Raw genomic sequence first — 18,939 nt, forward strand, 5'->3', positions numbered from 1 at the left:
GGACAGCACACAGATTTATAGCGTATATAGTTAGTTAAAGTTAAAAGATTTTAAACATATTGCCACTCTGACTATCTTGCAGAAACGTCTCCAAATGTAGTCTTTTTTTTTTCCATAAATCATTAATATTGGTCACCCTTTACGTCTCTCTGTGGGATTTTAAATATTTAACCAATGAAAAGTATTAAAAAGAGCTTGTGGCTAAACCTTGTGGCTCTTCAAACTGTCAGTCAAACCTCATAACTCCACTCCGCCTCTGTCATGAATGGAGTGCTTGTTTACAATATTAGGGTTTCTTTGAATAAGTACAGCATTTTTTTTACTCAAGAAACATATGTAAAGGCTAATGTTTTATGTGTTTTAGGAGTGGAGAAGAGTGTCTTAGTGTAGCATTTGTCATCGAGTCATAGCCAATACTCTCCTAAATAGCCTGTGTGTAGCACTTCATCTTTAATAACATGAGATTTTGTCCAAATGTCAGAAAAAAAAAAACTGCCCGCATAGCTAGAGTAGCCTAAACTTTAGAACCTGTGATGAAAACGTAATGCACTTTTCTGCCTCGGATGTGGCTGTATGACGGACAAAGCTTGCATCTCTGACATTAATTCTCCAAAATTCGCTGTTCAAAAAGCTCAAAACTCCATTTTGAGCTTGATTTTTGTAAAATGTTAATAATATGGGGACACGTGCAATGTCTGGCCATACATACTGTACATTCATTCGTTCATTCGTTATTTCTTTTTTGATCTTTTGTAACTTTGAACTTGAAACTGTGCTGCGTTTATTTCTGATAATTTGGCACGCCGTTTTCATACTCGATACGATTTGCCCGCCCTGTTTTATGAAGGCCAACTCGTTTGAACATTTCTGGCTTCGCCCCTGGTTTTTAGTGATAAAGTTTAATACATTAAGGCCAGTGGAAGGGATTGATATCTAAAATTTTCTATTCACTTCTTTGTGGAGTAAAAAAGGCATGGTCATTCACACATTGTGTAACCAACAGGACCACCAATCGCACAATAACATCAACAATGAATAACTTTTGGATAATAACAAAATAATTATCTAAATTACATACATAAAATAAAATAAATATAAAAACAGATCATTGTGCACTTTATCTTAGATAGAGTACAACACACATACAGAGTTCTATGACGTATAACTGCTTTTCATATCAGATTCAAGTGTTTTTATTGGCATGGTAAAAAAATGCCAATGTATTTACATTGCCAAAGCATTGGTAACATTAAAATTACAGACATGCTCATTTACACATAATTAAAACAAATGATAAAATAATAACAAAGGACAGAAAAGTGCAAATAGTGCACAATTATCTCTTTTGCCTTCACAAACTTGGCATATTACTTTATGGCTTGTACATGTTCATTGTGCTTGATGACCAACAATATCAACAGCAGGAATATCTGGAGAATCTGGAAACATTATGACCAAAAAGCACCATCCCAGCCATGCCAACAGTCGACCACAAGTCCACAACAACACTGTACAGCTGGATTTTACAACACTAAAGTCAACCTGGACAGCCAGGTATATGGGGGTATTGTTTAATGACCAAATGGATTTTACTGCCCACATTTCAATGGTCATCTGGTCTTGCTTTATAGCATCAGCACTGGTGCTTCAAGACACTGAAACAGCCTCTCACCTGAACACACTCTTACAAATGTTCTCTCCCATTCTTTATAGTCAGTGAGTGAATGCAAGTCACTTTCCAGAACCTTCACTCTGTGATAGAACGAGTTTCCAACCTCCACCCGCTCGAATAAGACAATCTTAACCTTCAAGAAATTCTTAAATTAAACTAAGAAAATCTTTTTTTAGTCCTTTTCTACTCTATTTCAATGAACCTCCAGCTTTAGCTTGCACTTGCACTAACTCGTCATTTGTGAGAGAATTGTAGGCTGTTGTATCATAAATTGCTTGTGATGTTTCTCCATGTTCTCGATTTGGATAAAAGTATCTGCTATATGACCAAATGTACACATTTATGTTTGCAAAAGTATCTTATGCTCAGCCAGACTGCATTTATACAGTAAAGACTAATATTGTGAATTGTATTGCAATTTAGAATAAAAACGTTGAACTTTAATTTATTCCTGTGATGTTGAAGCTGAATTTTCAGCATTACTCCAGGCTTCAGTGTCACATGATCCTTCAGAAATCATTCTAATATTCTGAATTGCTGCTCAAGAAACATTTCTTATTATTATTAGTGTTGAAAAATATAGTTTCAGACTGATACAAAAAAAAACTGTTCTGTCAAATTTCATCCCTTGTGTAAATAAGTCAATAGGAACTGATTTAGAGTCTTGTTCAAACTGAATATTCACTCAATATGTGAATAAACCTTTAGCTTGTATTCTTAGCTTGTAGAGATAAATATTATCTTAATTAATCTTAATTCAGGTCAGACTGTTTGATAAAACTGAATGATGATTACTAAAGATCTGGATGGATGGATGGATGGATTCATTATATTGTCAAAAGTATTGGGACACCCCTTCAAATCATTGAATTCAGGTGTTCCAATCACTTCCATGGCCACAGTTATAAAATCAAGCACCTAGGCATGCAGACTGCTTCTACAAACATTTGTGAAAGAATGGGTCGCTCTCAGGAGCTCCGTGATACCGGAGTACCGTGATAGGTTGCCACCTGTGCAATAAGTCCATTTGTGAAATTTCCTCACTAAATATTCCACAGTCAACTGTTAGTGGTATTATAACAAGGTGGAAGCAATTGGGAACAACAGCAACTCAGCCACGAGTGGTAGGCTATGTAAAATCACAGAGCGGGGTCAGCGCATGCTGAGGCGCACAGTGCGCAGAAGTCGCCAACTTTCTGCAGAGTCAATAGGTACAGACCTCCAAACTTAGATTAGCTCAAGAACAGTGCGTAGAGAGCTTCATGGAATGGGTTTCCATGGCCAAGCAGCTGCATCCAAGCCTTACATCACCAAGTAAAATAAAAAAGCGTCAGATGCAATGGGGTAAAGCACGCCGCCACTGGACTCTAGAGCAATGGAGATGTGTTCTCTGGAGTGACGAATCATGCTTCTCTGTCTGGCAATCCGATGGAGAAGTCTGGCTTTTGTGGTTGCCAGGAGAACAGGACTTGCCTGACTGCATTGTGCTGAAGTGAAAAGTTTGGTGGAGGGGGGATTATGGTGTGAGGTTGTTTTTCAGGGGTTGGGCTTGTCCCCTTAGTTCCAGTGAAAGGAACTCTTAATGCTTCAGCATACCAAGACATTTTGGACAATTTCATGCTCTCAACTTTGGGGTGGAACAGTTTGGGGATGGCCCATTCCTGTTCCAACATGACTGTGTACCAGTGCACAAAGCAAGGTCCATAAAGACATGGATGAGTGAGTTTGGTTTGGGGAAACTTGAATGGCCTGCACAGAGTCCTGACCTCAACCTGATAGAACACCTTTGGGATGAATTAGAGCAGGCCTTCTCATTCAACATCAGTGCCTAACATCACATATGCTCTTCTAGAAGAATGGTCAAAAGTGCCACCTTGGTCCTTTTGGCATTTGTCTGATGAATGATTAGTACATCATCTCTGCCCTTATAGCAATCCATATTCTTATACAATTCAAATAATGACTGTTCATCCAAAATGTAACATTCTGTCATCACGTACTCACCCTTACGTTATTACAAAACTGTATGACTCTCCTTCTTCTGTGGAACACAAAAGAAGAAGAAAAGAAAAAAAAAACACTGAAACATCTCCCCAGAAATCTTCTTTTGTGTTCCACAGAAGAAAGTTAGTCATGCATGTTCAGAACGACGTGAGAGTGAGGAAATGGTGACAGAATGTTCTTGTTTGGGGTAAACTATGCTTTTAAAGCATGTAAAGCCTGATATATTGCTAGTTAGGGTGCTGCTTTTTCCTTGAGGTGAAATATATGTTGACAAATGTAGGATGGTACGGTGAAGCATTGCTGCCACATTCATATTTTTTCCATTCAATTATGTCGTAATAACGATATGTTATGTTGTAAAAACGACACATTTTCTCGTAATAACGAGATCTTATGTCCTTTAGGGCGTTTTCACACCTACCTTGTTTGGTCCGGATTTTCGGACTTTTCAGTTTGGTCCGAATCAAAATTGCAGGTGTGAAACCTCCCCCATACCACGGTCCGGACCAAACAGACGAAATTTGGTCCGACGAAAAGAGGTAGTCTCGGTCCGGATCAAACTGAACAAAGGTTCGGTTCGTTTCTAGTGTGAAAGCATTTTCTGTATGGTTCGGACTTTCAGACCATTTACAGGAAGTTCCTGTTTATGTTTAAATATTATAACGTTATTTTTAAATTCAATCTAGGCTACATTGATTATGAAAAGTGAAAATATGCGCAATATGTCAGTAGACATAAAGTCAGAAATAATTTTGAACGAAATTTTGTATGATTTTGCTTAGAAAGCATTTCTTTAATGGGAATTTCGTTTTGTATAAATTATATCTTAATTTTAATCAACGTTTAATCAGATAATTGTCTGGATTTAATAAATAAGAAGCAAATAGTCTATAGCAGACAATAATCACGGAGCGTGCAGACAATAATCACATGCTTTACACATGAACTTGAGCGTGTCTCAAATAAACCGAAACTCAGCAGGCTACTTGCCTCACAAACATGAGAAATATGTGTATATAAAGCTTGAAATGTCCACTTTTAAACGTAACGAATAAAAAAATAGTAAAGTAGTGGCAACCATGATATGCGTCCGTTCATTCAACTTGTCAAAGACGCTGATGTCAGACGCACGTCCGTTTACAAACCAATCAATGTCCAGATGCAGCCCACATAGATGATGACGAGTGGACGCAAGTGCGTCATGTAAAGTTCTTTAGTCCGCTGCAATGTGAAACCAAACCAAAACTAACCGAATATATAAAAAGTATCAAAACATGAACTTCGGTTCGGACCTTGGTGCGGACTTTCAGGTGTGAAAACGCCCTAAAACACTTGGGGTTACTTGACTGCAACCCTGTTCCCTGATAAAGCGGAACGAGATGCTGCATAAGCTTATGCAAATGGGAAATGTCTTTGACATAACCAGCTGTGAAAATAGTGTGAAAACACGTCAATGAAATTGACCCGGAGGTATTTATAGCCTCGGCCGGTGACGTCATAGGCGCACCTGCTGCACGAGGCTATAAATAGATGAGCTTCAGCTGGAGCAAACCAGATCTTCTTTGTTTGAAGACCAGTCCTGAAGCATCATCAGCACGGCCTAGCAATGCAGCATCTCGTTCCGCTTTATCAGGGAACAGGGTTACAGTCAAGTAACCCCAAGTGTTCCCTTTCAAAAGCTACACTCAATGCTGCATAAGCTTATGCAAATGGGAACGAGAATACCCACGCCGCCGTGCTTGATGGTGCCTGGACCCCTTACGGTTGTGTAGGTGTGCACAAGAACGCAAGAAGCCTCAGGCATTAGCCTGTGATGTCGACTCAAGGACATGAGAGCCCAGAGAGGCATGAGCATCCAAGCTATAAAGTCTTAAGAATGTGTGCGGAGAGGACCAACCTGCCGCATCACAAACACTTTGTAAGGGAGCACCCCTTGCTAACGCAGTAGAAGAGGCGACTCCCCTGGTGGAGAGAGCCCTTAATCCTGTAGGCGAAGCTTGACCGCGCACCTCATAGGCAAGAGCAGTAGCATCCCTGACCCAATGTGACGTTGTTTGATGGTGGCAGAACCTCTGTTACGGCCCCCATGGCAAACAAACAGTTGCTCTGACTTACGCCACTGGCTAGTGCGGTGGACGTAGATCTGAAGAGCATGGACTGGACACAGTATATGAAGTTTCTCCTGATCCGACGTTGTGAACGGCAGAGGGCAGAAGGTTTCAAGAGTGACAGGATGTACAGTCGACAAAGGAACCTTAGGCAGGTAGTCAGGGTGGGGATGCAAAATCACTTTCACCAAACCTGGGGCAAAGTCTAAGCAGGATGGCGATATTGACAGAGCCTGCATGTCCCCAATTCTTTTCAGAGAAGTTATAGCCATAAGAAAAACCATCTTTAGAGTCAGAAGTTCGTCAGACGCTGATTCTAGAGGTTCAAAGGGGGTCTCAACCAGACCCTCGAGGGCTAAAACTAAGTCCCATGAAGGGATATTGGCTCTTAATGGAGGCCACAACTGCCTGGCACAACAAAGTGAGCAGGCAGAAGATGCCTCCCAAGCGGCACCCCATCCACCAGGGCATGGCAAGCCAAAAGAGCGGCCACATAAACCCTGAGAGTGGAGGGGCAAGCTAATGTTTCAAAGGGGGTCTCAACCAGACCCTCGAGGACTAAAGCTAAGTCCCATGAAGGGATCTTGGTTCTAACAGGTGGCCTCAACCGCCTACCCCACGAATGAAGCGAGCGAGTAGAGGATGTCTCCCGAGCGGCACCCCATCCACCAAGGCGTGGCAAGCCGAAAGAGCGGCCACATGAACCCTGAGAGTGGAGGGGCAGGTGCCTGATGACAACTTTTCTTGCAGAAAATCCAGAACTGAAGTTACCTGGCAGTTGACTGAATCTACATTTTGTGTCGTACACCACCTTTCAAAGACACCCCATTTATTAGCATAAACTTTCCGAGTGGAGGAAGCTCTAGCACATAGGATGGTCTCAATAACTGCAGGCGAAAGCCCCGTGTCCCTCAGTTGGTGCCCTTCAGGGGCCAAACATGAAGGTTCCACAGGTCAGGCCTGGAATGGAATATCGTGCCCTCTGCCTGAGACAGAAGGTCCCTCCTTGCCGGAATCGCCCAAGGCGAGCCGTTGAGGAGAGACACTATCTCCGAGAACCAAACCCTGTTCGACCAACGCAGCGCTATCGATAAGAAGCAAGACCCTTGTTGGCGAACCCCGGCTAGAACTCCCAGGAGCAGAGCGACTGGAAGGAGGGCATACAGACACATTTTGGGCCATGTATGAACCATCACATCCAGACCCAGCGAGGCTGGGTGACAGAGAGAAGCAGGGACATTGCGCTGTCTGAGAAGAGGCGAAGAGGTCCACTCCCTGTGGTCAGCTCTGTAAAATCTGATCCAGATCTGCTTGACTACTTCTGGGTGAAGTTTCCACCCCCCCATCTGTAAAACTGTCTGGACAGTTAATCTGCTCCCACATTCAACCGCCCTTGAATGTACACTGCTCGAGTGACAGGAACTTGTTCCGAGCACAGAGAAAAATCTGTCTCGCTATTCTGATAGCGTGAGCACAGACCCCCCTGGTGATTATATACAAGATATTTAGCTGTACTGTCCACCCGCACTAGGACATGACAGCCCCTCAATTGGGGGAGAAAGTATTTCAGGGCCAGAAATACAGCCGTCAACTCGAGGCAGTTGATGTGCCAACTGAGTTGATGACCCTCCCATTCCCGTTGGGCTGGACGACCACTTAAGGCCGCACCCCAGCCCGTCAGGGAAGCGTCTGTCATTAGCAACTTGCGACGACAAGGTACGCCTAGAGTGGGACCCAAGGCAAAAACCGGGGTCTGAACCACATAGTTAGTGTGCGAAGCCACATGGCGCGCCACTTTATTTGCCTGAGAATTGGCCCTAAGTCCTCTGGCTTTGAGCCACAACTGAAACGGTCTTATGTGCAACAACCCCAAAGGGAAACCCGTGGATGCTGATGCCATTAGACCTAACACTCTGGTGCTGATGATCAGTAAGATCTTGGTCTAGCCTGACTTTGCTCAGGGAATACGGAATGGTCTTGATTCAAGCGGGAAACCATTGTGCCCACCTTGTGACCAAAAACCGAACAAACCCTAGATAAGTCGTTCTCTGGGCAGGAGAAAGAACACTTTTCTTGGTGTTGAGTCTCAACCCTAGAGAAACTAGATGAGCCAACACACTGTGTTGAAGCACCATCTCATGTGATTGTGCTAATTTTAGCAATCGCCTTTGTAATTCAAAATTTGAATGCCCCGGAATCCCAATGGAGCCGGTAATACATCCATACATTTTGTTTATGTGCGGTTACAAGGCTAGCCAAATGGAAGACCCGAAATTGGTAAGCTTTTGCCCCCAAGAGCAAACCTCAGGAACTTCCTGTGTTGTGGCAGACTTTATATGCGAAAACATGCGTCCTTCGGATCAATCGTGCCGAATCCAATCACAATGTTGAATATGCGACACGACCGCCTTCACTGTAACATCTTGACCTTGAGTACTTTAACTGCTTCACGGTTTAAGACTCGAAGATCTGAGATTAGAAACCCCCCCCCCCCACCCTACTGGGGACCAGGAAGTAACTGCTGTCACTTGTGACAGTACGAACGCCAACTCCGCCTTCACGGAAGTGGAGACCACGCCGTTCAAACAAGGAGGATGACAAATAAATTAGTTTACTAATTTTTACCGTGCTGAACACCCATGCAGAAACGCCTGGCAGAAGTTCACACGCTGCCTGAGACTCTGAGAGTGACAATTTTAACACTTCCTGTTGAGGGGATGTTAGACGTTCTATGTCCTGGATGATAGCAGGATTTAAACACTGAACGTCTAACATTTCACTGGAAACAACTGCCCCCCCGAATCACCAGAGGCGGCGGGGATGGAGTAGTTTTGAGGATAACGGGGTGGGGCGAGCAAATGTTTGACACGCCCTGGGCACCAGACCACCGGACTTCTTATATTGATGACAGTCCCGAGGTCTGCCCTGGGAGGTTGTTGAGGATGACGAGCCGGTCTCCAGTCTTTACGAGGGAGAGCGCGACTCGCCACACTCTGCTTATTACCCCCCTAAATCTTGAAGGACTGAAGAGAGGTTGTGTGGCTGATAGCCCCTCCCCTTGAGTGCATTGAGGAAGAAACTGAGTGAACACTTCATTTTTCTTCCACTCCTTTAAATCTGGCCACTACAGAGTTAACTGAGTCACCAAATGAACCACTCAAATCCTTCAGAAGGTCAGCTTGATATGCTTGCAAGACAGCCATAGTGTGCAGCGCAGCACCAGCCTGTCCCTTTATATTTATTATTCTTATATAAATCATATACAATATATATTCCATATAAAATAATATACAATATATAATTCATATATATATAAGCTTTGCCCATGATTATTTTCTACATGGCTTTATGGGGAGGTATGTCTCTTTAATGAAAATGCAGACCCAGGCGAGAGATAGCTCGTGAGCGTCTCCCACCTGGGGTATTCTCACATATCCACGCGATTTCGCACCCATGATAGTCGAAAATGTCGAAGTCAAGGGTACAAAAACACGTGAAGTAAATGCTTTCTAGACAGAAACCTCAAGCTCACTGCGCTCGAGGATCTCTCATTCACGGTACCAGACAAACTGCCCTGGCCACCGCGCGAACAACCACCTCGATAAATTCCTCGTATGGATTCACCATCATGTGAGGAACGATCGCAGGCGGCTGCTCGAGGTCCGCGGACCCAGAGATTCATCATCATTCCCCGCGCGAGCCGAAGAAACGCCGGAGCGCGCTTCGGGATCACGCGGGGAAACATGCATTTGGTGAGCGAGCAAGCGAAAGGGACGGACCCATTCAACGGACGTCAACAAACCCATTCGAGAGCTCCGAAAACTGGTGCGGACTGAAAGTAGCCCAGACGAGCATAAAGCATTCTAACTGTAAAGGCTTGCAATGCTCGCACTAGTCTGACTCAATGCAGTGACCGCATGCTCTTCCCCAAACACACACAGCAATAAACGTGCACATCCAGTTCTATTTGAAAGAGAACATGGATATAGGCTACAGCGTTTTACTCTGCTGACTCGTTTCCAACTGATTAGATTTAACTAGAACTCTTTCCACTAATGTTTCTTTGTAACAGAGATGAGAAAGAGAGAGAAAAATCTGCACACTGCCATGTTGAAAACTGCGCCTATGACGTCACCGGTCGAGGCTATAAATACCTCCGGGTCAATTTCATTGACGTGTTTTCACACTATTTTCAGAGTATTTTCTCACTATTTTTTTTATGTCAAAGACATTTCCCATTTGCATAAGCTTTTGCAGCATTGAGTGTAGCTTTTGAAAGGGAACAAATTTTCTCGTAATAACGAGATTTTATGTTGTTAAAACGACATATTTTTCTCGTTAAAACAACATATATTTGTCGAGATAATATAAACGAGACATGGAGTGGGGCCAGACATGATTTTGACCACTTTGTTTTGTAGAAAGTCTTTCTTTAAAGTGAATTTCGTTTTCTATAAATTGTATTTTAATTTTGATCAAGGTTTCATCCACTAATTGCCTGTATATTTAATAAATAAGAAGCAAACCAATAATGTAATGACGTGCGTAACAAACTCACTGGCCATGTTTCCGCGGCCTTTGAATAAGGCTGAAACTAGCGTCTTTCTGTTTTTAATTCCTTTCTTGAATATATGTCTTAATTACAGTAGGCCTATTATAGATAGTTATGATATTTGTGTCTACACTGGGGTCCGTCATTACTAGGCTAAAGTTACGCCACTGAGGCTCATCATGAGCGGTCCATGGCATCTGTTACCCATGGCTATCTGTTAAGAACTGTAGGCTACATCCATAAATTACAACAATTTCATACTATGGGCACTGCTATTGATACAGGCAGTGGAAGATCCTATTTTATGCTGAGCTTGCTTCTGCTTTTCAAACATGTAAGTGTGACAAAGGCACATAGGCTATATAATGTCTTTAATGTGGATACAGGCATATTTTGTACACATCACTATACAACAAATGTCCTTATTAGGAGAAAATATATGTCGTTTTAACGACATAACATCTCGTTATTACGACATAATTGAGTGGAAAAAAATTATATGTATGTGGCAGCAATGCGTCACCGTAGGATGGAAAGCATCACTATTGTAATATAATGAGGATTGCAACTATTAAAAATGTGATACCAGTTTAACCAGTTTAACAACACATCTCATTCCACAACGTCAAGTGTTTTTTTTTTTTTCAAGCTTCACTCCATCTGTGTTTAAGTCTACTTATGTTTGGCTTGTGCCCCCTACCAGAGCACCACACTAGAAGCATACGGCACCATGGAAACCCTGTGTCTCCGAGGTTAAGCAACAGAGTGAAAATAATGCTTCTTTTGTATCAGTGTAGTTACCGCAGTCCCCTTGCTGGGCTACTTTGGGCTTCCTGATGTGAGGCTCGTATTAGTCCATGGAGGGAGCTAGGAACGGGACAATGAGAGTCCATTGAGAGGCGGCCCAGTATTTCAGAACAGGTAATGGGTGTAACGATGTCTGCCATGTCAATCAATTATCTCTTTTCTTCAAGTTCTGCTCACAGGCAGCATAAATTACCCCACATTCTTGACTCATAATAGGGAGACAGCGCTTATGTATTTCTGGAAGAACAGATTTCGACCACACATATGGTCTATTGTGCTCGGCTTTGACACTCACTACACTACCTGGATCATGATAATTTGCTGTTTTCTGAAAATTATAAGGTTCACATTGGCACAATTAACCTTGGTGCAGTGTAATGTAAAACATACATTGTACACTATGAAAATTATTTTTCAACATTGTGAATTATAGAGTAGGGGGGAAAAATCAGTCTTTTCACGTTTAATTCAATGTTACTTGCCGATTATTTGTGAAATTTCTGAGTGAATATCGTTTCTACACCAATGTTTTTTTCAGTATTGAATTTTTGCTATTCTGCAATATTTTTCTGCAATAAAGACTTAAAAAAATAAACCTTTCAAATGTAAATAGAAACCTTGGTGCAGATGTTTCATTCATTCACACTATGTCGTATTTTCTCACATATGGCCGGTCACCTCATATAGTTATTATTATTACGAACTGTAGGAGCACAACAACACATACAGAAAAAAAATAAAAACATGAAAAAGCCCCACAAAGTTGTGTTGCAGGTTAATCAAAACATTTTCATGAGACTGAGGCAGTTTTTTTTTTCACTAGCTTCCACTACAATAGCACCAAACACCAAAGGTGACATAAAGTAATAAGTGTGAAAATATTTTAAAAGATGTGTTTATTTGTGTCAAGCAGAAAGATGAACCGCCCAAAGGACAGCAAAATAAGTATTCCCTTCAGATCAAGTTTATTAAACTTCATAATTAAATGATGATTCGCTTCTCCTCCATTTCCTTCAGTGGATGGGGGAGGGGGGGCATTCACACGACTCTCGTCAGTGTCTGAGGAGAGAATGGAGTGACACAATAAACCCCAACCCAACTCTACTGGCTCTCAAAAGCCAGAAAATTGCATCAATCTCCTCCCATGGTTTAAAAGGAGGAGAACAAAACTGTCACTGCTCTTTTGGGTTATCTCGAGGCTTTTTCTTTCGCTTCAAACAAATACTCCCTTCTTTGGGAGACTGACCGTGCCTTTAATCAATCAGGCTTTTACTGAAGGGTAGCAGATGTCACCAACACTGTGGCACCAACTCAGTGACCCGCCCCCAGAACCGCACACATCTCTCTCCTCTATTGATCAGGAGACGCACAGAGGGAGAGGGTGGATTTTAAGATGGGCGGCTTTGTCCGTCTATGGTTATATCTCCTGCGGGGCGTGTGCTTGTGCACATGCTTCAGCGCTCGTGCTGAAAGACTTGGGGTCCCGTCTTGCTCTCATTCACACGGTTGGGGCTGTCATCATGCTTGTGCAGATCCGAACAAATCCTCATCTTTAACCACTCTCTCTGTATCTGCACCCTCTAAACAGATGCACTGTGACCAATCAGAGCAGCGCAGGGTGTGAACATATTTAGCTTCTGTTTCAAAGGAGCTGCAGCCATTCAAGTCACTTTTACATGCACTTTGGATCGCTTCAACAAAGCACCATGGGATTGGATTTGATACAGTCAATATGGCGCCATGTTGTACACATAGTTTGAACCAGGGCTGTCAGCGATACAATGAAGTGAGCATCTCTAAATGACACGAAGATGACGATGGAGGAGGCTACAGAGATTACGCTGATACACCTAATTAGAGCATGAAAATCCATTTCAAGGGGAGAGTCAGAGGAAGGCCGAGATGAAAAGGAACAAGGATAGATTAGTGTAAGGCCAGAAACATGGCTAATATGTGCGAAAGCCCCAAAGAATCCCTTTTGACGGATCTCTCTAATTTTTATCAGTTGTAATCCAACCCCGAATCCCCACCCAAAAGGAAAGCACCAAGATAAATGGGTGTTTATCTATGTCAGGCAACCCTGCATGTCCGCTTTGTTGCTAAAGTGTCTCTCCAGAAGCCTGTCTGAATACATCAGTAACAAGATTGTTTTGAGTAAACACTCAACACATCTGAAAACACATCTGAAAAGCACTCCCAGATGTTGCCGCTGCTGTCAGCGCCTTCGGGCACTCCGGAATAAGGCGAGCCATTGTATCTCAGGTGTGCCACTTTTTCAAGCGTGCGAGCTAAACGCTGGGGATTAATATCGTGTAAAATCTATGTGTGCATTTCCATGGAGGGTGAAGAGGACATTTCCCGACTCGTTTGTTACAAATGGTGTCCAAAAAGAATTTGAACCTGTAAAACATACATTGTACACGATGAAAATTATTTTTCAACATTGTGAATTTAAAAGTAGGAGGGAAAGTCTTTTCACGTTTAATTCAATGTTACTTGCGATTATTTGTGAAATTTACAATTGTTTCTACACCCATATTTTTTATCAGTACCGAATTTTTACTATTCTGCAATAAAGACATAAACAAATAAAGCTTTCAAAATGTTATTAGAAACCTGCAAAATAGGCACATATGTACACACACACACACACACACGCACACTTTATTAGGTATACCTTGCTAGTACAGCATTGGCATTTATATATATATATATATAATATAAATCCAGCTTGTCACTGGGACAGTACCCTCAAAGCGACATTTTTGCACTTTATTTATCCCGGTTCATAGTACTGCCTCAAGGGTACATATTACAAATGTATGCACATTTTAGAGCTAGAGGTACAAAGTTGTCATATGTGTGTGCGTGCGTAAAACCTTATATCTATCTATATATAAAAGCTTATTGAGTACATGGTCCCAAATTCACCCTACTTGTCAATGATAAATGGCACATGGTTTAATCTTATGTTTCCATGAGTGGAATAGCATACCTATGACTGTTTATGCCAAACACATGAGCACACTAGGAAATAATGAGGCATGTAGCAAAGCAGGCATTGTTCATGTGACAGAAACCCTCTTCGAGGGCCTGGCTGTCCACCTCTTACTGTTATGCATAAAGCCTCATTTGTCCCTCTGCCTTACTACTTTACAGCATCTGCCACCCATATGCGTGACCGTGAGCTTGATTCTTGCTTAGAACAAACCAACAGAAAGAGAGTGAGGTACTACAACCACTAATACAGAAAACAAAAATGTATAATCTTTCACAGGTCTAAAAAGAATTAGCATTTATCAAGTGAAAATGCATTCTCTAGTGGAAAGAGAAAAGCAGATTGCTCCAATTATCATGCATCAGCCCTCTTTTCTAATGAGTGTTTATTATAAGTAAGCAGCAGTGTGTGGAGGAGCAAAATTTGGAATTTATGAATTGGCTTCCTTTTAATTCATGAGTTGGAATTAGGTCGAATTGGAATTTTAATTGCAGTGACATTCAATTGTAAAAATGAATTCTAGTCATTCAAAAGGGGAACTTCATAAGTCCAAAACATTTTGTGACAAATCTTAAATAGCTACATTATTAATTGCTTCTTATTTCAGTTGTTCACTCTTTTTCGGCTTTTAGGCCGCCATCACCATATCTGAAAGCCCCCATAGTGGCTAAGATATTTCCTCTGGTTTCTCTGTTGTAATTTTGACAATTTAAATTATTATTTTATTAACAGAAAGTAGGAGTGTATGTGTTTATATATTTAAATAATGAACCCTGATTAAATTTGTGATTACAGAATGTGTGTGTGTGTGTGTGTGTGTGTCTGTGTGTGCGTGCGTGCGTGCGTGTGTGTGTGTGTTTTATATATATATATATTATATATATATATATATATATATTAATTAAATAATTTTAAGTTATCCTGTTAACAAGCTCCCTGATTGAGAACCATTGACTACACATTTTAATTAACACAGATTTAAATGTAGGCATATAACACCACAAACTTTCCACCATATTGTTTCATATTGATGATTGACTCCATTTGAAGACTTTGGTCCATACAACTAATTTGTACACAATTTTCTATAAGTTGCATTTCAAACATTGACTAATCATACAATTATATATATATATATATATATATATATATATATATATATATATATATATATATATATATATATATATATATATATATATATATATATATATATATATATATATATATATATATATATATACAATTATTTATACTGTATGTTGATTGATAACATGTTTCGGGGTAATTCATTCACCAAAAATTAATGTGAAATTGAAAATTGAAGTTTGTTCCATTTTTATTTTCATGGAAGTTCATTCCATTTTAATTCTGCCTCCAATGTTTTGGATCCTATTGATGCATAATCTTTTTTATTGATGTTATAGAATAATGCAAGCTGGTAGAAGGCCAGGTAACCGAGGGGACGATGAAGCCTTCTCTTCAGCTACTGATCTTATTGAACAAGCCTAGATCAACAAGGTATTAGTCTCTGAAGAGCATGCTGCGGGAAGTGTATTAATGCGACTGCACTCTGTAAAAGAATCACTGAATGAAGTGACTTTTCATGTAATAGAGTTTGGTCTTCATGAGACTAATCATAAGTTGAAGAGGCACCTCAATATGCAAAGACTTTCTGGTTGAGTTTTCTCGGTTTTTGAGAGGGATTGGAGGGATTGAGTCAAGTTGCATCTGTCAAAAGCAGCAGAAGCGCACATAAACAGCTCTAAACAGTTTTGCTCATCAGTCAACAGCTGAGACGCTTCGCCTTGATTCATTTTCTCAGCTGTGAAGATTTGTCCCCTCATAATTCAATTATTTCTCATTCAATCACGCTCCATTAGATCACGATCACTCCCAGCTCGCCTCGTTACCGCAGGAAACACAATCAGGACGATTCGGTGGTGACAGTCTCAAGACTGCACTCTTTGAAACGACTGCTTGTGTGTTTGGATACATTTCATTATATGACATGGCACATCATAATATTCTCTCTACAGGCTGCACTGGCTGATAGAATACTTTATTCACAGGGTAAAATGTGCTTTGAAGGCACTAATGAGAATCTGATGCCTGGTATATGCAGCAATGTGGATTACATATATAAAAGACAGCAATAAGTCACGTTTATTCATGAAACCATCTGAAATTAGTTCAAATAAGCATGAATGAGTTGATTATGATCAATACTCTATCTTGAATTGGCTATCAAGTTGTGCATTTTCATTCTCAGAAATCACCCACAGGCTGGATTTTACGACTAGCAAAAATCAAATATCTTTTTCTTCAAAAGAAACATTACAACCCCTAAATTGACCAGAAACTATGCAGAGAAGCTGTGATTGGCTGAGCTTAATCATTCCCTTGCACCTCCTGAACCTGATGCCTGATAAAACAGGTACAAATAATGGCACGCTGGACCACACTTTGAGTTTGGAACACGTTTTCCATAATTGCCTCATCCCTTATAATCCCTGTGTTGTGTTTAATCCCTTCATTTCAGACATTATAATAATTATCATTTAGGAGCAGATAATTACAGTAACCTTCAGAGCTTAAGAAAAGCAAACCATTCCAATGACGATTCACAACCACAGAGGCTGTTTCTAAGACTGCATTGGTTTTCTAAAGAGGAACAGAAATTGCCAACATAGTTATCCCATTGTAGAAAAGTTTCATGTAAGTTTAAAGAAAAAATGTCTCTACACAATATAATGATCAAGAGCTGCAGGTCACTCTTTGAATGTTAGCTTCGACAAATTCAGTGAGGAAGAAAATAACACCAAGCCTTTGTGAGAGCAGGTCAGGGGTCTGTGACGTAGGTGTTTACCTGTAGGTACAGGTCCAGTCATTTGGAATCGCGCAGGCTTGTCATGAACATTAGCCGCTTTTACACTTTGGGCCAGTGTGAGCCAGGGCTCACAGCCGGGTGAGACAACAGCCTCGGATCTTGAGCCCCGAGGGCAAAATCAAGCTGCGTTTCCACTGTTTGACCAGTAGCCCTGCAGTGCTACCCTAGAACCTACCCTTAAGCCTTGTGCACACCGGGGCGCTTATCGGCAACAGTTTTCAAGACGTCTTTGTGTTCATCACCAAGCAATTTTCACTGCCGATGTGCAGAGTGAACGTGCAAATTCACATCCTGACAGTAGATGGCACTTTCGATTTGTTTGCAGATCTAAGGATTCGATGGAAACAGGAGTTCAGGAGACCCGAGAAGCACTGCCTCTGTGGCCTTGGCCAGGTACCTACTGCAAAAAAATAAATGTATTGGGCGGAACTATGGAGTCATGGCCTGGAGAGGATCTTGAACGTTGATCAGGGCTGGGGTCCCCTCTGGACACTGGTCAGGGGCTTGAAGACGCTGGTCAAGAGACGAGCATAGTTGCTCCACAGCGGCTCAAGTCCAGACCGAACTTCCCGACCTCAAATGTTGTGGGCGGGGCTAAGTTCGGCTGGCACCCAGGCTAATCAAGACAATGAACCAATGACAGAACTCACATGACTAAATAGGTGAGTTCACATGAACACAGACGAGACAGGAAAGCATGGGGTGGAGAGAGGGGAATGGGATCAGCAAAGGACCTTGAACCAAGAATCAAATATATAGTTACGCTATGTGTCGTGGCACTTGGCCACGAGGCTATCTGTGCTGAGTCCCATTTGGTTCTAACAAACAAATTCCATATCCTTGACATCATCATTTGGAAACTGACATGATTTCTGATCCTATGTCTATATGCCTAGCATATAAATACTTTCTTAAGTGACAACGCAAGAATACAGTATTCATTCACGTTACAAAGCTCAGAAGACATTGCATAACAGGAATTTTTGAAGTGGGATTTTACATGACATTTGAAGGCCAAGTATGAAGTAGCAAATTATAGACCCATTTCAAATATTCCATTTATGTCCATTTCTAAAATACTAGAAAAAGTCAGCTCAATTGTGTTCCTTCCTGCAAAAAAATTATGATTTCTATGAAAAATTTCAGTCTGGGTCTAGGCCCCATCATAGCACAGAAACTGTGCTTGTAAAAATTACAAATGACTTACTTCTAGCTTCTGACCAACGCTGTACTGGTATTCAGGAACAGGCATTGAGTGGTTTAGATTGTATTAGATACCATTTTGTCTATTTAAATTGGGAAAAACAGAGATATCATCAGTATATGGAGTGCCGCAAGAATCTGTATTAGGCCCTCTGTTATTTTCAATATATATGCTGCCACTTGGTAACATTATAAGAAAACATGGAATTAGTTTCCACTGTTATGTCGATGATACTCAGTTATATATTTCATCATGACCAGATGAAATCTCTAAATGATCCAGAGTGTGTTAAAGATATAAAATATTGGAGGACCTGTACTTTTTTCTATTAAATTCAGATAAGACTTAGGTATTACTTATTGGACAAAAAACCTGTACACAGAATCTCTTAGAATATAATTTGCATTTAGAAGGATGAACTGTTACTTCATCCTGCAGTATAAGACCTGGGTGTTATATTAGACAGCAACTTGTCACAAAAAAACAAAAAAAACAATACAAAAATAGTTACAAAAACAGCCTTCTTCCACCTGTTTCTGACGCAGAACAGCTAGTTCATGACCTCTAGACTTGATTACTGTAATGCATTACTAGCTGATTATCCTGCATCCTCAATAAACAAGCTACAATTACTCCAAAATGCAGCTGCTAGAGTTCTTACCAGGTCAAGAAAATATGATCATATAACACCAATTTTATCCTCT

The sequence above is a fragment of the Gobio gobio genome (assembly GCF_949357685.1).
Source record: "Gobio gobio genome assembly, chromosome: 6".
Lineage (NCBI taxonomy): Eukaryota > Metazoa > Chordata > Actinopteri > Cypriniformes > Gobionidae > Gobio > Gobio gobio.